Consider the following 16,287-nt stretch of genomic DNA (forward strand, 5'->3'; position numbering starts at 1 on the left):
GCTCTGCGCACTATGCGACTTAACTTCTGAGGTCATCAGTCGCCTACAACTTAGAACTACTTAAACCTAACCAACCTAAGCACATCACACACATCCATGGCCGAGGCAGGATTCGAACCTGCGACCGTAGCGGTCGCTCGGTTCCAGACTGTAGCTCCTAGAACCGCACGGCTACTCAGGCCGGCCGGTAAGGGAGTAACCAGAGGAGATTTGCTGATCAGTATTTCGAAATAACGCTGCCGTCATAAGTTTCAGACTGTAGCGCCTAGAACCGCACGGCCACTCCGGCCGGCCGGTAAGGGAGTAACCAGAGGAGATTTGCTGATCAGTATTTCGAAATACCGCTGCCGTCATAAAATAGTTCTATCAGTTTCTTAGTCCTTCAGGTGACATACAGCTGCGTTAATCTCAAACTAAAGAAGAAAGCAGAAAGCTACACGTGATTAAACAAATTCCACTTTAACAGCAAACATTAATTCATTAGTCTGCAACTTTAAGATCTGTATATGCAAAGTACATCGTGGAAGCGCACTTAAAGTGGACGAGAGCGAAAGCTAAATTCGCGACTTGCTGTCTGCTGCAGCTTGCTGCCTGACTTTCATCCCGAAATGAGGAGTCCATTAACACTCTTGTAAAAGTGTTAGTCTCAGTTCTAAAAAGTACATGAACAAGAGCTAACAGAATCTGCATACTGCGCTGGGTGCTCGAGACAACATCTGAGTAGTAGCAGGTTTTAGTTTCTCGCAGATCCGTGTAAGTTACGTGTCGGTCAGGCAGTAATTTTTGCCCGTGAAGTTATTAGAACTGCAGTAATTCCGCGTTGTCACATCATTATGCTGCTACACCAATACAGCTGAGGTATTCTGGCGCTTGGCGTCACATTTGCTGGATATTTCATGTTTGCTTTGTTTTAGATCACTCTGGTCGCTTACAGCTCGTGTGACAATGTCTTAACTCCCGATCCACTGATATGTTTAGAATGAACAGGTCAGCAAGCGTATGATTTTGAAGCTTAATTTGATGCTCCGTTTCGCAAGTACGATCTAAAGACGTGCGTGGCAGTGCACTGTGAGCTCATATATTTTTAAGTTTTTTTAAAATTGCAGATGCTCCTTAAAAACGAGACTCGTGTTGGAGATTCCTTTCGATCATAATCCAGCTAACGTGTTTACAGTTATTACCTAGTAAGTATTTTTCTTACTATCGTAGAAACGTAAGTATCTTCCCGGATAGCGCCGCTCCAGGACGGATAGCTTCGCTAGCCACGGTTCGAATCAGCTCGGTGAATTAAAGAAAAGAGTCTCTGTGCCGGCGAGTATCGATGCGGTTTTTAGGCGGTATTCCACAGCACGCTAGGTGAATACTGGGCTGTTACCAAGTCACGCCTGAGCTACACGTTTCGCAAACATCCAGAAAACTTCCGCTCGCTTTCAAATGAATGATAGTACACACATATATTTGGGGGTACACATATTCCATGCTAAGGGGTAACGGGGTGGCACCAGGAAGGTTATCCCGCTACCCCCTCAAATACCCGTGCCAAATCCGTTCATAACCATGCCGACCCTGCGCTGATGCGGGAAAAACGCGTAAGAAAAAGCAGAAGTTCGAAAGGAAAGCATGATTGTCGGGTATTTCGTGGAGGTTCATAAGGGAATCCATGCATGGAGATCAATTTCTTTTGTGTTCTTGCAGATTTCAAAGTGCCAAATACGACTGTTGTTAGAAACCCTTTGTATTATTGTACTGCTAATCAAAAGGGGACTAGGGGCTTCAGCAGTACATACATACCATTTTCATTATAGTCTCGGCTACATTTTTTAGTTGCTAACCATCCATTTTATAAAACTCCAAACTTGGTTTTTACTGCACATGACAGCTACCCTTGGGTGCAACGGTAACTTTAAATGCTGCAGTGTCGGTGTTTAAGGCGCTCGCAGAAGATACAGTTTGTAGGAACTCTTTTTGACACGCTGCACACACCAGCAGATGAGTATCAAGACACCCAGCCACTGACTCCGAGCAAAGAGAAAATGTAATCCCTTCAGTTTCAATCTCTCTTATAACGAGCATTCATCCATTAATACTGGTAGTTAGGTGAAATTTTTAATTTAAAACACACCAAGCCGGCTAAGTTCTAAGTTGTAGTTAATCTTGCTATTTTCAGAATTTCAAAGAATGTATTCGAATCCACATCGTCAAAAGCTTCCGCTAAATCTACAAATGCTGTGAACGGCAGATTGATTTTCTTTAACTTATCTCCCAACACAACTCTTCGTGTTGCAACATTTCTCCGAAAGCCAAACTGATCTTCCCTGAGTTCGGCTCCTACCAATTTCTTCATACTTCGGTAAATAATTCGTATCTGCACTTTCCAAGAATTACTTATGAAACTGATAGTTTGCCAATATTCGCACCTACCAGCAGCTCTAGCAACGGCAATAGTGCTTGATATCCACACGATGCACATGACTGCTATTAGTCATGCAACTATGTCTATAAAAATAAATTTTCTTAAAATACATTTTTGGTATTTATTGCGACAAAATGATTTCGTTTCTAAATTGTACCAGGTCAGGCAATGAGAGAAAATTTTGAGTTTTTGAAACAAAATTTAAAAAGTAAGAAATAGTCTTTACAATTTAAATTTAATGAGGAACATGCCGCTTATCACTGATACCCAAGTATGAAATACTGGCCACTGCGACGTTAGATGCCGCCTGGCGGCGTTGCGAATACGTGACGCGGTAACAAAAGCGTTTGAGCGGAACAGATACAGGACGGAGGACCGCCCCAGCAAAGATACGAGCTGCAAATGAGAAAATCCATTGAGATAAGCGACTCTGACACAGGGCAGATTGTTATTACGCAGAGCCTGTGGACGAGTGTCTCGAAAACGGCGAAGCTGGCAGAATGTTCACGTGCTGCTGTCGTGAGCATCTCTAGAAAGAGGTCAGTGGAACTACCACTAGGCGATAAATGGTCGAACGTCTACGATTCTTCACAGAACGTGGGGTTGCAAGGCTTGTCTCCTCAGTAAAGTAGGTCAAATGGTGAACTGTGGCATCTCTGCCGAATGAGCACAATGCTGGTGCATGCGCAAGTGTTTCGGAGCACACCGTTCATCGTACATTGCTGAACATGGAGCTCCACTGCGGACCACTGCTACTCAAATGGTGATCTGTGACATCTCTGCCGAATGAGCACAATGCTCGTGCATGCACAAGTGTTTCGGAGCACACCGTTCATCGTACGTTGCTGAACATGGAGCTCCGCTGCAGACCAGTGCTACACAAATGGTGATCTGTGGCATCTCTGCCGAATGAGCACAATGCTCGTGCATGCACAAGTGTTTCGGAGCACACCGTTCATCGTACATTGCTGAACATGGAGCTCCGCTGCGGACCAGTGCTACACAAATGGTGATCTGTGGCATCTCTGCCGAATGAGCACAATGCTCGTGCATGCACAAGTGTTTCGGAGCACACCGTTCATCGTACATTGCTGAACATGGAGCTCCACTGCGGACCACTGCTACTCAAATGGTGATCTGTGGCATCTCTGCTGAATGAGCACAATGCTGGTGCATGCACAAGTGTTTTGGAGCACACCGTTCACCGTACATTGCTGACAATGGAGCTCCGCTGCGGACCACTGCTACTCAAATGGTGATCTCTGGCATCTCTGCCGAATGAGCACAATGCTGGTGCATGCACAAGTGTTTCGGAGCACACCGTTCATCGTACATTGCTGAAGATGGAGCTCCGCTGCAGACCAGTGCTACACAAATGGTGATCTGTGGCATCTCTGCTGAATGAGCACAATGCTGGTGCATGCACAAGTGTTTTGGAGCACACCGTTCACCGTACATTGCTGACAATGGAGCTCCGCTGCGGACCACTGCTACTCAAATGGTGATCTCTGGCATCTCTGCCGAATGAGCACAATGCTGGTGCATGCGCAAGTGTTTCGGAGCACACCGTTCATCGTACATTGCTGAACATGGAGCTCCACTGCGGACCACTGCTACTCAAATGGTGATCTGTGGCATCTCTGCTGAATGAGCACAATGCTGGTGCATGCACAAGTGTTTTGGAGCACACCGTTCACCGTACATTGCTGACAATGGAGCTCCGCTGCGGACCACTGCTACTCAAATGGTGATCTCTGGCATCTCTGCCGAATGAGCACAATGCTGGTGCATGCACAAGTGTTTCGGAGCACACCGTTCATCGTACATTGCTGAAGATGGAGCTCCGCTGCAGACCAGTGCTACACAAATGGTGATCTGTGGCATCTCTGCTGAATGAGCACAATGCTGGTGCATGCACAAGTGTTTTGGAGCACACCGTTCACCGTACATTGCTGACAATGGAGCTCCGCTGCGGACCACTGCTACTCAAATGGTGATCTCTGGCATCTCTGCCGAATGAGCACAATGCTGGTGCATGCGCAAGTGTTTCGGAGCACACCGTTCATCGTACATTGCTGAACATGGAGCTCCACTGCGGACCACTGCTACTCAAATGGTGATCTGTGGCATCTCTGCTGAATGAGCACAATGCTGGTGCATGCACAAGTGTTTTGGAGCACACCGTTCACCGTACATTGCTGACAATGGAGCTCCGCTGCGGACCACTGCTACTCAAATGGTGATCTCTGGCATCTCTGCCGAATGAGCACAATGCTGGTGCATGCACAAGTGTTTCGGAGCACACCGTTCATCGTACATTGCTGAAGATGGAGCTCCGCTGCAGACCAGTGCTACACAAATGGTGATCTGTGGCATCTCTGCTGAATGAGCACAATGCTGGTGCATGCACAAGTGTTTTGGAGCACACCGTTCACCGTACATTGCTGACAATGGAGCTCCGCTGCGGACCACTGCTACTCAAATGGTGATCTCTGGCATCTCTGCCGAATGAGCACAATGCTGGTGCATGCGCAAGTGTTTCGGAGCACACCGTTCATCGTACATTGCTGAACATGGAGCTCCACTGCGGACCACTGCTACTCAAATGGTGATCTGTGGCATCTCTGCTGAATGAGCACAATGCTGGTGCATGCACAAGTGTTTTGGAGCACACCGTTCACCGTACATTGCTGACAATGGAGCTCCGCTGCGGACCACTGCTACTCAAATGGTGATCTCTGGCATCTCTGCCGAATGAGCACAATGCTGGTGCATGCACAAGTGTTTCGGAGCACACCATTCATCGTACATTGCTGAAGATGGAGCTCCGCTGCAGACCAGTGCTACACAAATGGTGATCTGTGGCATCTCTGCTGAATGAGCACAATGCTGGTGCATGCACAAGTGTTTTGGAGCACACCGTTCACCGTACATTGCTGAAGATGGAGCTCCGCTGCGGACCACTGCTACTCAAATGGTGATCTCTGGCATCTCTGCCGAATGAGCACAATGCTGGTGCATGCGCAAGTGTTTCGGAGCACACCGTTCATCGTACATTGCTGAACATGGAGCTCCACTGCGGACCACTGCTACTCAAATGGTGATCTGTGGCATCTCTGCTGAATGAGCACAATGCTGGTGCATGCACAAGTGTTTTGGAGCACACCGTTCACCGTACATTGCTGACAATGGAGCTCCGCTGCGGACCACTGCTACTCAAATGGTGATCTCTGGCATCTCTGCCGAATGAGCACAATGCTGGTGCATGCACAAGTGTTTCGGAGCACACCGTTCATCGTACATTGCTGAAGATGGAGCTCCGCTGCAGACCAGTGCTACACAAATGGTGATCTGTGGCATCTCTGCTGAATGAGCACAATGCTGGTGCATGCACAAGTGTTTTGGAGCACACCGTTCACCGTACATTGCTGACAATGGAGCTCCGCTGCGGACCACTGCTACTCAAATGGTGATCTCTGGCATCTCTGCCGAATGAGCACAATGCTGGTGCATGCGCAAGTGTTTCGGAGCACACCGTTCATCGTACATTGCTGAACATGGAGCTCCACTGCGGACCACTGCTACTCAAATGGTGATCTGTGGCATCTCTGCTGAATGAGCACAATGCTGGTGCATGCACAAGTGTTTCGGAGCACACCGTTCATCGTACATTGCTGAACATGGAGCTCCGCTGCGGACCAGTGCTACACAAATGGTGATCTGTGGCATCTCTGCCGAATGAGCACAATGCTCGTGCATGCACAAGTGTTTCGGAGCACACCGTTCATCGTACATTGCTGAACATGGAGCTCCACTGCGGACCACTGCTACTCAAATGGTGATCTGTGGCATCTCTGCTGAATGAGCACAATGCTGGTGCATGCACAAGTGTTTTGGAGCACACCGTTCACCGTACATTGCTGACAATGGAGCTCCGCTGCGGACCACTGCTACTCAAATGGTGATCTCTGGCATCTCTGCCGAATGAGCACAATGCTGGTGCATGCACAAGTGTTTCGGAGCACACCGTTCATCGTTCATTGCTGAAGATGGAGCTCCGCTGCAGACCAGTGCTACACAAATGGTGATCTGTGGCATCTCTGCTGAATGAGCACAATGCTGGTGCATGCACAAGTGTTTTGGAGCACACCGTTCACCGTACATTGCTGACAATGGAGCTCCGCTGCGGACCACTGCTACTCAAATGGTGATCTCTGGCATCTCTGCCGAATGAGCACAATGCTGGTGCATGCGCAAGTGTTTCGGAGCACACCGTTCATCGTACATTGCTGAACATGGAGCTCCACTGCGGACCACTGCTACTCAAATGGTGATCTGTGGCATCTCTGCTGAATGAGCACAATGCTGGTGCATGCACAAGTGTTTTGGAGCACACCGTTCACCGTACATTGCTGACAATGGAGCTCCGCTGCGGACCAGTGCTACACAAATGGTGATCTGTGACATCTCTGCCGAATGAGCACAATGCTCGTGCATGCACAAGTGTTTCGGAGCACACCGTTCATCGTACATTGCTGAACATGGAGCTCCACTGCGGACCACTGCTACTCAAATGGTGAACTGTGGCATCTCTGCCGAATGAGCACAATGCTGGTGCATGCGCAAGTGTTTCGGAGCACACCGTTCATCGTACATTGCTGAACATGGAGCTCCACTGCGGACCACTGCTACTCAAATGGTGATCTGTGACATCTCTGCCGAATGAGCACAATGCTCGTGCATGCACAAGTGTTTCGGAGCACACCGTTCATCGTACGTTGCTGAACATGGAGCTCCGCTGCAGACCAGTGCTACACAAATGGTGATCTGTGGCATCTCTGCCGAATGAGCACAATGCTCGTGCATGCACAAGTGTTTCGGAGCACACCGTTCATCGTACATTGCTGAACATGGAGCTCCGCTGCGGACCAGTGCTACACAAATGGTGATCTGTGGCATCTCTGCCGAATGAGCACAATGCTCGTGCATGCACAAGTGTTTCGGAGCACACCGTTCATCGTACATTGCTGAACATGGAGCTCCGCTGCAGACCAGTGCTACACAAATGGTGATCTGTGGCATCTCTGCCGAATGAGCACAATGCTGGTGCATGCACAAGTGTTTCATAGCACACCGTTCACCGTACATTGCTGACGATGGAGCTCCGCTGCGGACCACTGCTACTCAAATGGTGATCTGTGGCATCTCTGCTGAATGAGCACAATGCTGGTGCATGCACAAGTGTTTTGGAGCACACCGTTCACCGTACATTGCTGACAATGGAGCTCCGCTGCGGACCACTGCTACTCAAATGGTGATCTCTGGCATCTCTGCCGAATGAGCACAATGCTGGTGCATGCACAAGTGTTTCGGAGCACACCGTTCATCGTACATTGCTGAAGATGGAGCTCCGCTGCGGACCACTGCTACACGTTCACATGCGGACCCAATGATTTCGTTAATTGTGACAGCAGAGGGCACGGTACTGTCGGGATTCCACCGTTGATCGATGGAAACGTCTCGGCTCTTCTGGTGAATTACGTTTTTGCTACACTAGGTCGATGGTCGTCTTCACAAATGCCGTCGTCGAGGTGAACAGTGGCTCGAAACGTGCAGCGCGCTACGGACGCACGGTTGTAAGGGCGTAGTATGCTAAGGGAGACATTCTCCTGCGCTTGCATGGGACGTGTGGTAGTAATCGAAGACACGCTGCCGGCCGTGGTGGCCGAGCGGTTCTAGGCGCTACAGTCTGGAACCGCGCGACCACTAGGGTCGCAGATTCGAATCCTGCCTCGTGCATGGATGTGTTTGTTCTCCTTAGGTGAGTTAGGTTTAAGTAGTTCTAAGTTCTAGGGGACTCATGACCTCCGTAGTTAAGTCTCATAGTCCTCAGAGCCATTTGAAGACACGCTGACAGCTGCGAACCAACTGCATCGCTGCATGATTGATGTCTCCCCTAACGGCGATATGATCTTTCAGCAGCGTAATTGTTCATGTCTCGGAGCCAGAACCGTGCTACTGTCGTGTGAGGAGCTTTATCGTGAACTCAGCTTGACGTCTCGGCGACCAAACTTGCCTGATGTAAATCCTCTGTAATCCATTTGGGTCGCTATCGGGCACCATCACCGCATACTTAAATCTGCGCCTGTCATTGACCAGAATTACATGCCAAGTGTGTGGACATGTAACGCCACGTACCTCCGCAAACCTACCGACAAACTGTCGGATCCCTTATACACAGAATTAGTGATGTATTTCGTCCCAAAGACGGACAATCAAGCAATTGATCAGGTGGCGATAATGTTTGGAATCATCTGTGAAGTTGAAATGACAAATAAGAAAACAATAGATCAAACAGTGCTCGTACAATTCGAATTTTGCGGATGAGAACAGAAATTTTGGAATCGTAGGCCAGTACGGAAATACTCTGTCAAATTATTGTAGGGAAATAAAATGAAAGCAATCTGGAAGCTAATATTACAATAAAAAGCCTGATGGAACTTCAAAATCTATACTCTGTCGGCTGTGCAAAAATTCTACAAGGAATTTGTATCTTAACAGGTATTTCATTCGCGACAGACAAGAAGTCCCTTCCAAAGCGACTCAGTCATCATTCGCAGCGCACACTGCGCAATAGTGATTTAAAGGAAATTATAATTCAGGTTGAATATGATAGTGATGCCTACAAATCAACAACAGGAGATCAGAAATAAATGGTTCAAATGGTTCTAAGCACTATGGAACTTAACATCTGAGGTCATCAGTTCCCTAGACTCAGAACTAAGTTAACCTAACTAACTTAAAGACATCACACACATCAATTCCCGAGGCAGGATTCGAACCTGCGACCGTAGCAGCCTTGGGGCTCCGGACTGAAGCGCCTAGAACCGCTCGGTCACAGCGGCCGGCAGAAATAAATGTCGTAAAAAAAAATGCAGAGAGGAATCCAAAAGCACGAGGACAACAAGACTATAAACCGCTTCAGTAAGAAGTTAAACACCATAACGTAGCTATTAGTCACGAAATCGAATGAAGTAAATAATTAATCCCAGAGGAGACCTGGCACAGAACATAATAATATTATATCAATTGTGCTAGGAGCAGTTCCCAAAATCGGACTGCACATCTGGAATTCTTCAGAAACCACAAACTCAAAACACTGCACTTCCAAAGAACATAGGCTAACGCCTTAAATGAGGGTTATCGTGCACTAAAAAAAGTCTTTAGAATATAAAGGACGTGAGAATTAACAGCTCAACGATTTCGGAAATTTAGGTGAACAGCTTTCCGAACAAGTGAAATAACCGCTTAAATTAAAAAAGGATATAGTGTAAACAACACCAACAGTCTAAATTTCATGCATCAGATGCCTTAAATTAAATGCAATGATTTTACCTGCGCAATATCTAAGTAAGATCAGCAGAAGTCTCAGGATTCACCTAAGGAAGTGCTATGTTCACTAAAGGTAGGTGCTCAACATACAGATAGCAGGAAGCGAATGCCCTGACACAATTATCCGCACATAAACAGAAGTAGCCTGCTTGCACGCTAGCTACGACCTCTTCATAGAGCAATATCTCTAAAACAAAATCACTAAGCTACAAATGAGAAACAATAAGTCATTTATTGCAGTAAGGGACAGTAACATATGCTCAACATCGGCTTGCACAGAAGGAGTATCACTGATGTGAGGTTCCGCACCTTATTTAAGCAAACACAGTAGACGATTACTAGCTAATCCAATCTAATCGAAGTTAAGTATGCATTGCAGTTTAGAGAAGTTAAATTCAGTCACTTAATGGATGAAAAACACGTCGTCAGAAGTTCTACACTCGGCGTAAACTGCCCTACAAGAGCTGTTCGGCACCCTTGGCGACTTTCAGGGGACTGAGCGTGCGGCCGCTTGAATCATGTCCTCGGCGTGTGAGTGTCATTCTGTGAATCATGTGGCGGATGCATCGAGTAATGCCGGTTTTTAGCGTTCTCTTCCGGTACGAGCCCCATCTAGGGAGGCGGATGACAGTACTGTCTGTGACGCACAACGAGGCTGTTAATGCCAGGTGTGCGACGTGCTCTTGAAGATAACGCTGCGCAGGTCATCTGAAGGAGAAGCAAGAAAGATTGGTTCAAATGGCTCTGAGCACTATGGGACGTAACTTCTAAGGTCATCAGTCCCCTAGAACTTAGAACTACTTAAACCTAACTAACCTAAGGACATCACACACATCCATGCCCGAGGCAGGATTCGAACCTGCGACCGTAGCGGCCGCGCGGTTCCAGACTGTAGCGCCTTTAACCGCTTGGCCACCACGGCCGGCGAAGCAAAAAAGAGCATACTGCGCTGTGGAAAAGCAAGACGCACTTGACCATCATTGAACTGCAACCAAACTCTCGATAGGACCAATAGGGTGCGTCTTGGAATGTTACACACGTCGCGTACGAAACATTTGCGAACTAGGACTGTTCAAAATGTTCAAATGTTTGTGAAATCTTATGGTACTTAACTGTTAAGGTCATCAGTCCCTAAGCTGACACACAACTTAACCCAAATTGTCCTAAGGACAAACACACACACCCATGCCCAGGGAGGACTCGTACCTCCGCAGGGGACCAGCCGCACAGTCCATGACTGCAGCGCCGTAGACCGCTCGCTAATCCCACGCGGCTAAGACTGTTGATATATTTATTAACATCGAGAGGCCCATATATCGATGTTTAAAAAATATCGTTGTTGGTATTCAATATATCGAAGAAAGGTGTTGATATATTGATTATGTCGACGAGTGACCGAGCGGTTCTAGGCGCTACAGTCTGGAACCGTGCGACCGCTACGGTCTCAGGTTCAAATCCTGCCTCGGGTATGGATGTGTCTGATGTCCTTAGGTTAGTTACGTTTAAGTAGTTCTAAGTACTAGGGGACTGATGACCTCGGAAGTAAAGTCCCGTAGTGCTCAGAGCCATTTGAACCATTTTTGAGCAGCCTAACTATTTCCCCTTTGAGCAAGAATTGAAAGGGAAACGATGCGTTCACGCTTGACTCTAACCACTTTGCTAACAACGTTAACTGCATGTAAGCGGCACGATGAAAGATGTTCGATGTGTCAGTCGTTCAGTTGCGTTACATATCGCGTTTGTCCGGAACACTTCATGTCAACTCCCATGTTTTTTCATTTCTGCAGTCGCCTGGGAACTAGCAATTATAGTGTCAAAATTGCGTGGTGAAGTTAAACGTTGGAGTTTATGTTAGTAGCGCCGAGCGCCGATTACATCAGCATTTCCCCTCACACGACTCCTCCCACAGCAGAAACCAATCTTGTCATATAGATTTTTGTTTACCATTTTCAGCAACTGCATCTATAACTACATCTACATGGTTACTCTGCAATTCACACTTAAGTTCATCGAACAGTTTTCATACTAATTCTGTACCATTCCACTCTCGAATGGCGCGTGGGAAAAAGGGACACCCAAGTCTTTCCGTTCGAGCTCTGATTTCTCCTATTTTATTACGAAGATCATTTCTCCCTACGTAGGTGGGTGTCAACAAAATATTTTCGCATTCGGAAGAGAAAGTTGGTGATTGAAATCTCGTAAATAGATCTCGCCGCAAAGAAAACCGCCTTTGTTTCAGTGAGTGCCACCCCAACTCGAGTATCACATCAGTGACACTCTCACCCTTATTGCGCGATAACACGAAACGGGCTGCCCTTCTTTGCACTTTTTCGATGTCCCCCGTCAATTCTACCTGGTAAAGATCCAACACCGCGCAGCAGTATTCCAGCAGAGGACGGACAAGTGTAATGTAGGCTGTCTCTTTAGTGGGTGTTTTTGAAAGATGACGATATGACGAAATAGCACACTAGTTTCGTTATAAATTCGTTTTTAATGCAAGTGGTGTGCTATTTCTCCACATCGTAAATCTTGTTATTCCATTCACACCCCAATCCCCCACCCCACCACCCGCCCTGTGCTAATCGTACTTCTTCTTTGTGCCACCTACACTTTCTTCACACAGTCCATAGGAAAGACTGGACGTGATGAAATCTCAAAAAGCAGTGAGGCTCCACGCAGTGAAAGTAAATTTGTGTTCTACTACAATTTCAAAAGAACAGCTTCAATATTTATAGAAAATTTCGAAAGAAATATAAAATAAAAATTTCGGCACTCGATATTGCCATTTCCATGTCGATATATTGTACAGGAACCAGGTGGCAGTTATAAGAGTCGAGGGGCATGAAAGGGAAGCAGCGGTTGGGAAGGGAGTGTGACAGGGTTGTAGCCTGTCCCAGATGTTATTCAATCTGTATATTGAGCAAGCAGTAAAGGAAACAAAAGAAAAATTCGGAGTAGGTATTAAAGTCCATGGAGAAGAAATAAAAACGTTGTGGTTCGCCAATGACATTGTAATTCTGTCAGAGACAGCAAAGGACTTGGAAGAGCAGTTGAACGGAATGGACAGTGTCTTGAAAGGAGGATATAAGATGAACATCAACAAAAGCAAAACGAGGATAATGGAATGTAGTCGAATTAAGTCGGGTGACGCTGATGGAATTAGATTAGGAAATAAGACACTTAAAGTAGTAAAGGAGTTTTGCTATTTGGAGAGCAAAATAACTGATGATGGTTGAAGTAGAGAGGATATAAAATGTAGACTGTCAATGGCAAGGAAAGCGTTTCTGAAGAAGAGAAATTTGTTAACATCGAGTATAGATTTAAGTGTCAGGTAGTCGTTTTTGAAAGTATTTGTATGGAGTGTAGCCATGTATGGAAGTGAAACATGGACGATAAATAGTTTGGACAAGAAGAGAATAGAAGCTTTCGAAATGTGGTGCTACAGAAGAATGTTGAAGATTAGATGGGTAGATCACATCACTAAAGAGGAGGTATTGAATAGAATTGGGGAGAAGAGGAGTTTGTGACACAACTTGACAAGAAGAAGGGACCGGTTGGTAGGACAAGTTCTGAGGCATCAAGGGCTCACAAATTTCGCATTGGAGGGCAGCGTGGAGGTTAAAAATCGTAGAGGGAGACCAAGAGATGAATACACTAAGCAGATTCAGAAGGATGTAGGCTGCAGTAGGTACTGGGAGATGAAGCAGCTTGCACAGGATAGAGTAGCATGGAGAGCTGCATCAAACCAGTCTCAGGACTGAAGACAACAACAACAACATAGCAGGGTAGCAGATATCGCGTGTACATGTCGATGTTTTTGGGAAAAATATCTATATATTCATCAATAGCCCTATCTTGGACTCTCTAGAACTCAAGATCTAGACTACTTACCTACTGAAATACTTAATCAGCAAGGCTATTAAAAAGAATTATGTATACGTCCCTAACTTACAGGATGTGCTTAGACGTCCGATCACGCAGCGTCACCATAACTTGGGGACAGGATAGGAGAGTCCCATCCAAAGAGAGACGATTCTGGAAACAGGCTCGCAACTAGCAGGCATCGTTACTGTATGCAGACTGAACCTATGGTACAGTGCCAGAAAAGGCGATGTTGCACTTTATTAATATGAATAGCAATTCAAAGTAACCTTCACAGAGAGACCATATCGATTGCAGTATTGGCGACGGGCATTTCGGTGTTGGATGTAATTTTTATGTTGGCAATGATCGAAACTAGTCGTCAGTAATTTAGATCATGTAACAGGCATCGTGAAAATAAAATTCTGAAATACATATAGTTGTGTCACCTTTCGCAGCAAGATCCCCTTACTGAAATAAATAATATTAGTTGCTACTGTTGTAGCATATGTAACAGTAAACTGAGAAAAAATAAAAATAACGATAACTATAATTTTAACATTACACTTCATGTTAAGCAGTATGCAGTATGACTACCTTCAACGTTGGTATTTTTAGATTTGGAGATTCCGCTATACTATAACTATTCCAGAAGTTTTGACAGTTGAAACCTCCTGGCAGATTAAAACTGTGTGCCGGACCGAGACTCGAACTCTGGACCTTTGCCTTTCGCGGGCAAGTGATCTACCGACTGAGCTACCCGAGCACGACTCACGCCCCGTCTTCACAGCTTTACTTCTGCCAATACCTCGTCTCCTACCTTCCAAACTTCACAGAAGCTCTCCTGCGATCCTTGCAGAACTAGCACTCCTGGAAGAAAGGATATTGCGGAGACATAGCTTAGCCAGAGCCTGGGGGATGTTTCATATCAGCGCACTCTCCGCTGTAGAGTGAAAATTTCATTCATTAAATAAGCTACCTGATCACATGAAGGTCGGTGATGTGGTACGTTTGGAAACCACACGCATAAGCTGATATGCTCTGCGGTACAGATATTATTATTCTAATGGAAAGGAATGACCCTATGGTGGGTGACAAAAACGTTGCGTAATCTTATTAATAAAGCTGGAAATGGTTGCAATAAGATTTTCGTCTATTATAGTCCGTAAGTTATAAACAAAAATGTGTCAGAGCCAATATGATCGGAAACAGAGACTACTCGGTAAATGGATATGTATGGGAGATTAACCATTTTTCATTTCGTCACGTGATGGAATCGGAGGCGTTTGTAAGCGTGCACAACTGGCGTGGTGTCGACGTGACACGTCGATTTCCAGGTGAGCCGGTGTGTGGTGTCCACTGGCCGTTAACTGAAAGCTGGTGCCCTTTGTTTCCGCATCTCCATGAACGCTGGGCTTTATGTGAAATACTCAGAACAGAGCAACCCGTGTACCGTTCACCACTTTCTGCGTAACGGCTCTCCAGGTTAAACAGCCGCCTGGTAGTCGGCACACCACTATTGTTCTTGCCACAACATCCGATTCATGTCTTCTGAAGCTCGTGTGACGCCTTTTATCTGCAATAGCTGGACTGCAGAGGTGGCATTCAAATTATATTTGGGGCTGGAGGGCAAGCAACGGGAACACAGGCGAATGTTCATAGATTCGAATGGCGGAAAAATGCCAACAGACAGTGGAATTGTGGCACGGCACGTTTCTTTTTACCGCCCTGCCAGTGTCCAGCAATGTTCGTTTGTCTAGCTAAAATCTGTAGTAGAAAATACTAGACCACTACTGTCTACTGCAGGTCGCAACGTACATAGAATTGTCCGGTAAACGGGATGTGGCCAGCTACTGAAATAAAAGTTTTAACTTGGCAATGTAAATTATCAGGTGTATTTTTACGTTAAAGATCACAGTTAATACTGCCAAGTCCGTACTAAGTGTCTACACAATGTAAAGCTCCCACTCACACCACAATCACACACGTAGCCAGTTCATGGTATTTACACCCATTGCCGAAGTAGATCGTTTAGTTATGAAAATGCTCGCTCAAATGTTGTGCACTTTGTGCGCTCTGCTCTATACGTAGTACCTGTTCCAGTCTTAGATCGCACAATACGCCACGCTGTTTTAACTAACAGTCAAAAGCAATAATTTTGATATTACGTCTGAAATTCCACACGACTTCCACTATACCGTTCACTTAAATACACTTTGTACTACTTTGCGAACTCGTAATTAGCGTTTTTCCTCGATTTTATAGTACTTTCGTCGGAGGTGCTTTCAAGGAGATGTTTCTAGTTCGAACTTAGATCACACCAAAGGCACTGTTCCCAGCATAAATTGGCGCGAGCCTGCAATTTTATGATTGGCTGATATCACAAACAGCAAATCGGGTTGCAGTATTATCCCGCGCTAATCCGCGCTTTACTTCTGTGACCAATCATAGTAAAACATTTCTTTCTATGGCAATTGCTAAATAAATAAATTTAAAAAAGTATCAAATATAAAATTACTCCTACTGAAATTACCGATTAATTTGTGTCCCGCTCACGATTTATTAGTACCATAAACTGACTACACATTTAATTATAGTAAATCCCCTGTATAGTTTAACTG

This window comes from Schistocerca cancellata, unplaced genomic scaffold, assembly GCF_023864275.1.
Source record: "Schistocerca cancellata isolate TAMUIC-IGC-003103 unplaced genomic scaffold, iqSchCanc2.1 HiC_scaffold_1092, whole genome shotgun sequence".
NCBI classification, from domain to species: Eukaryota; Metazoa; Arthropoda; class Insecta; order Orthoptera; family Acrididae; genus Schistocerca; species Schistocerca cancellata.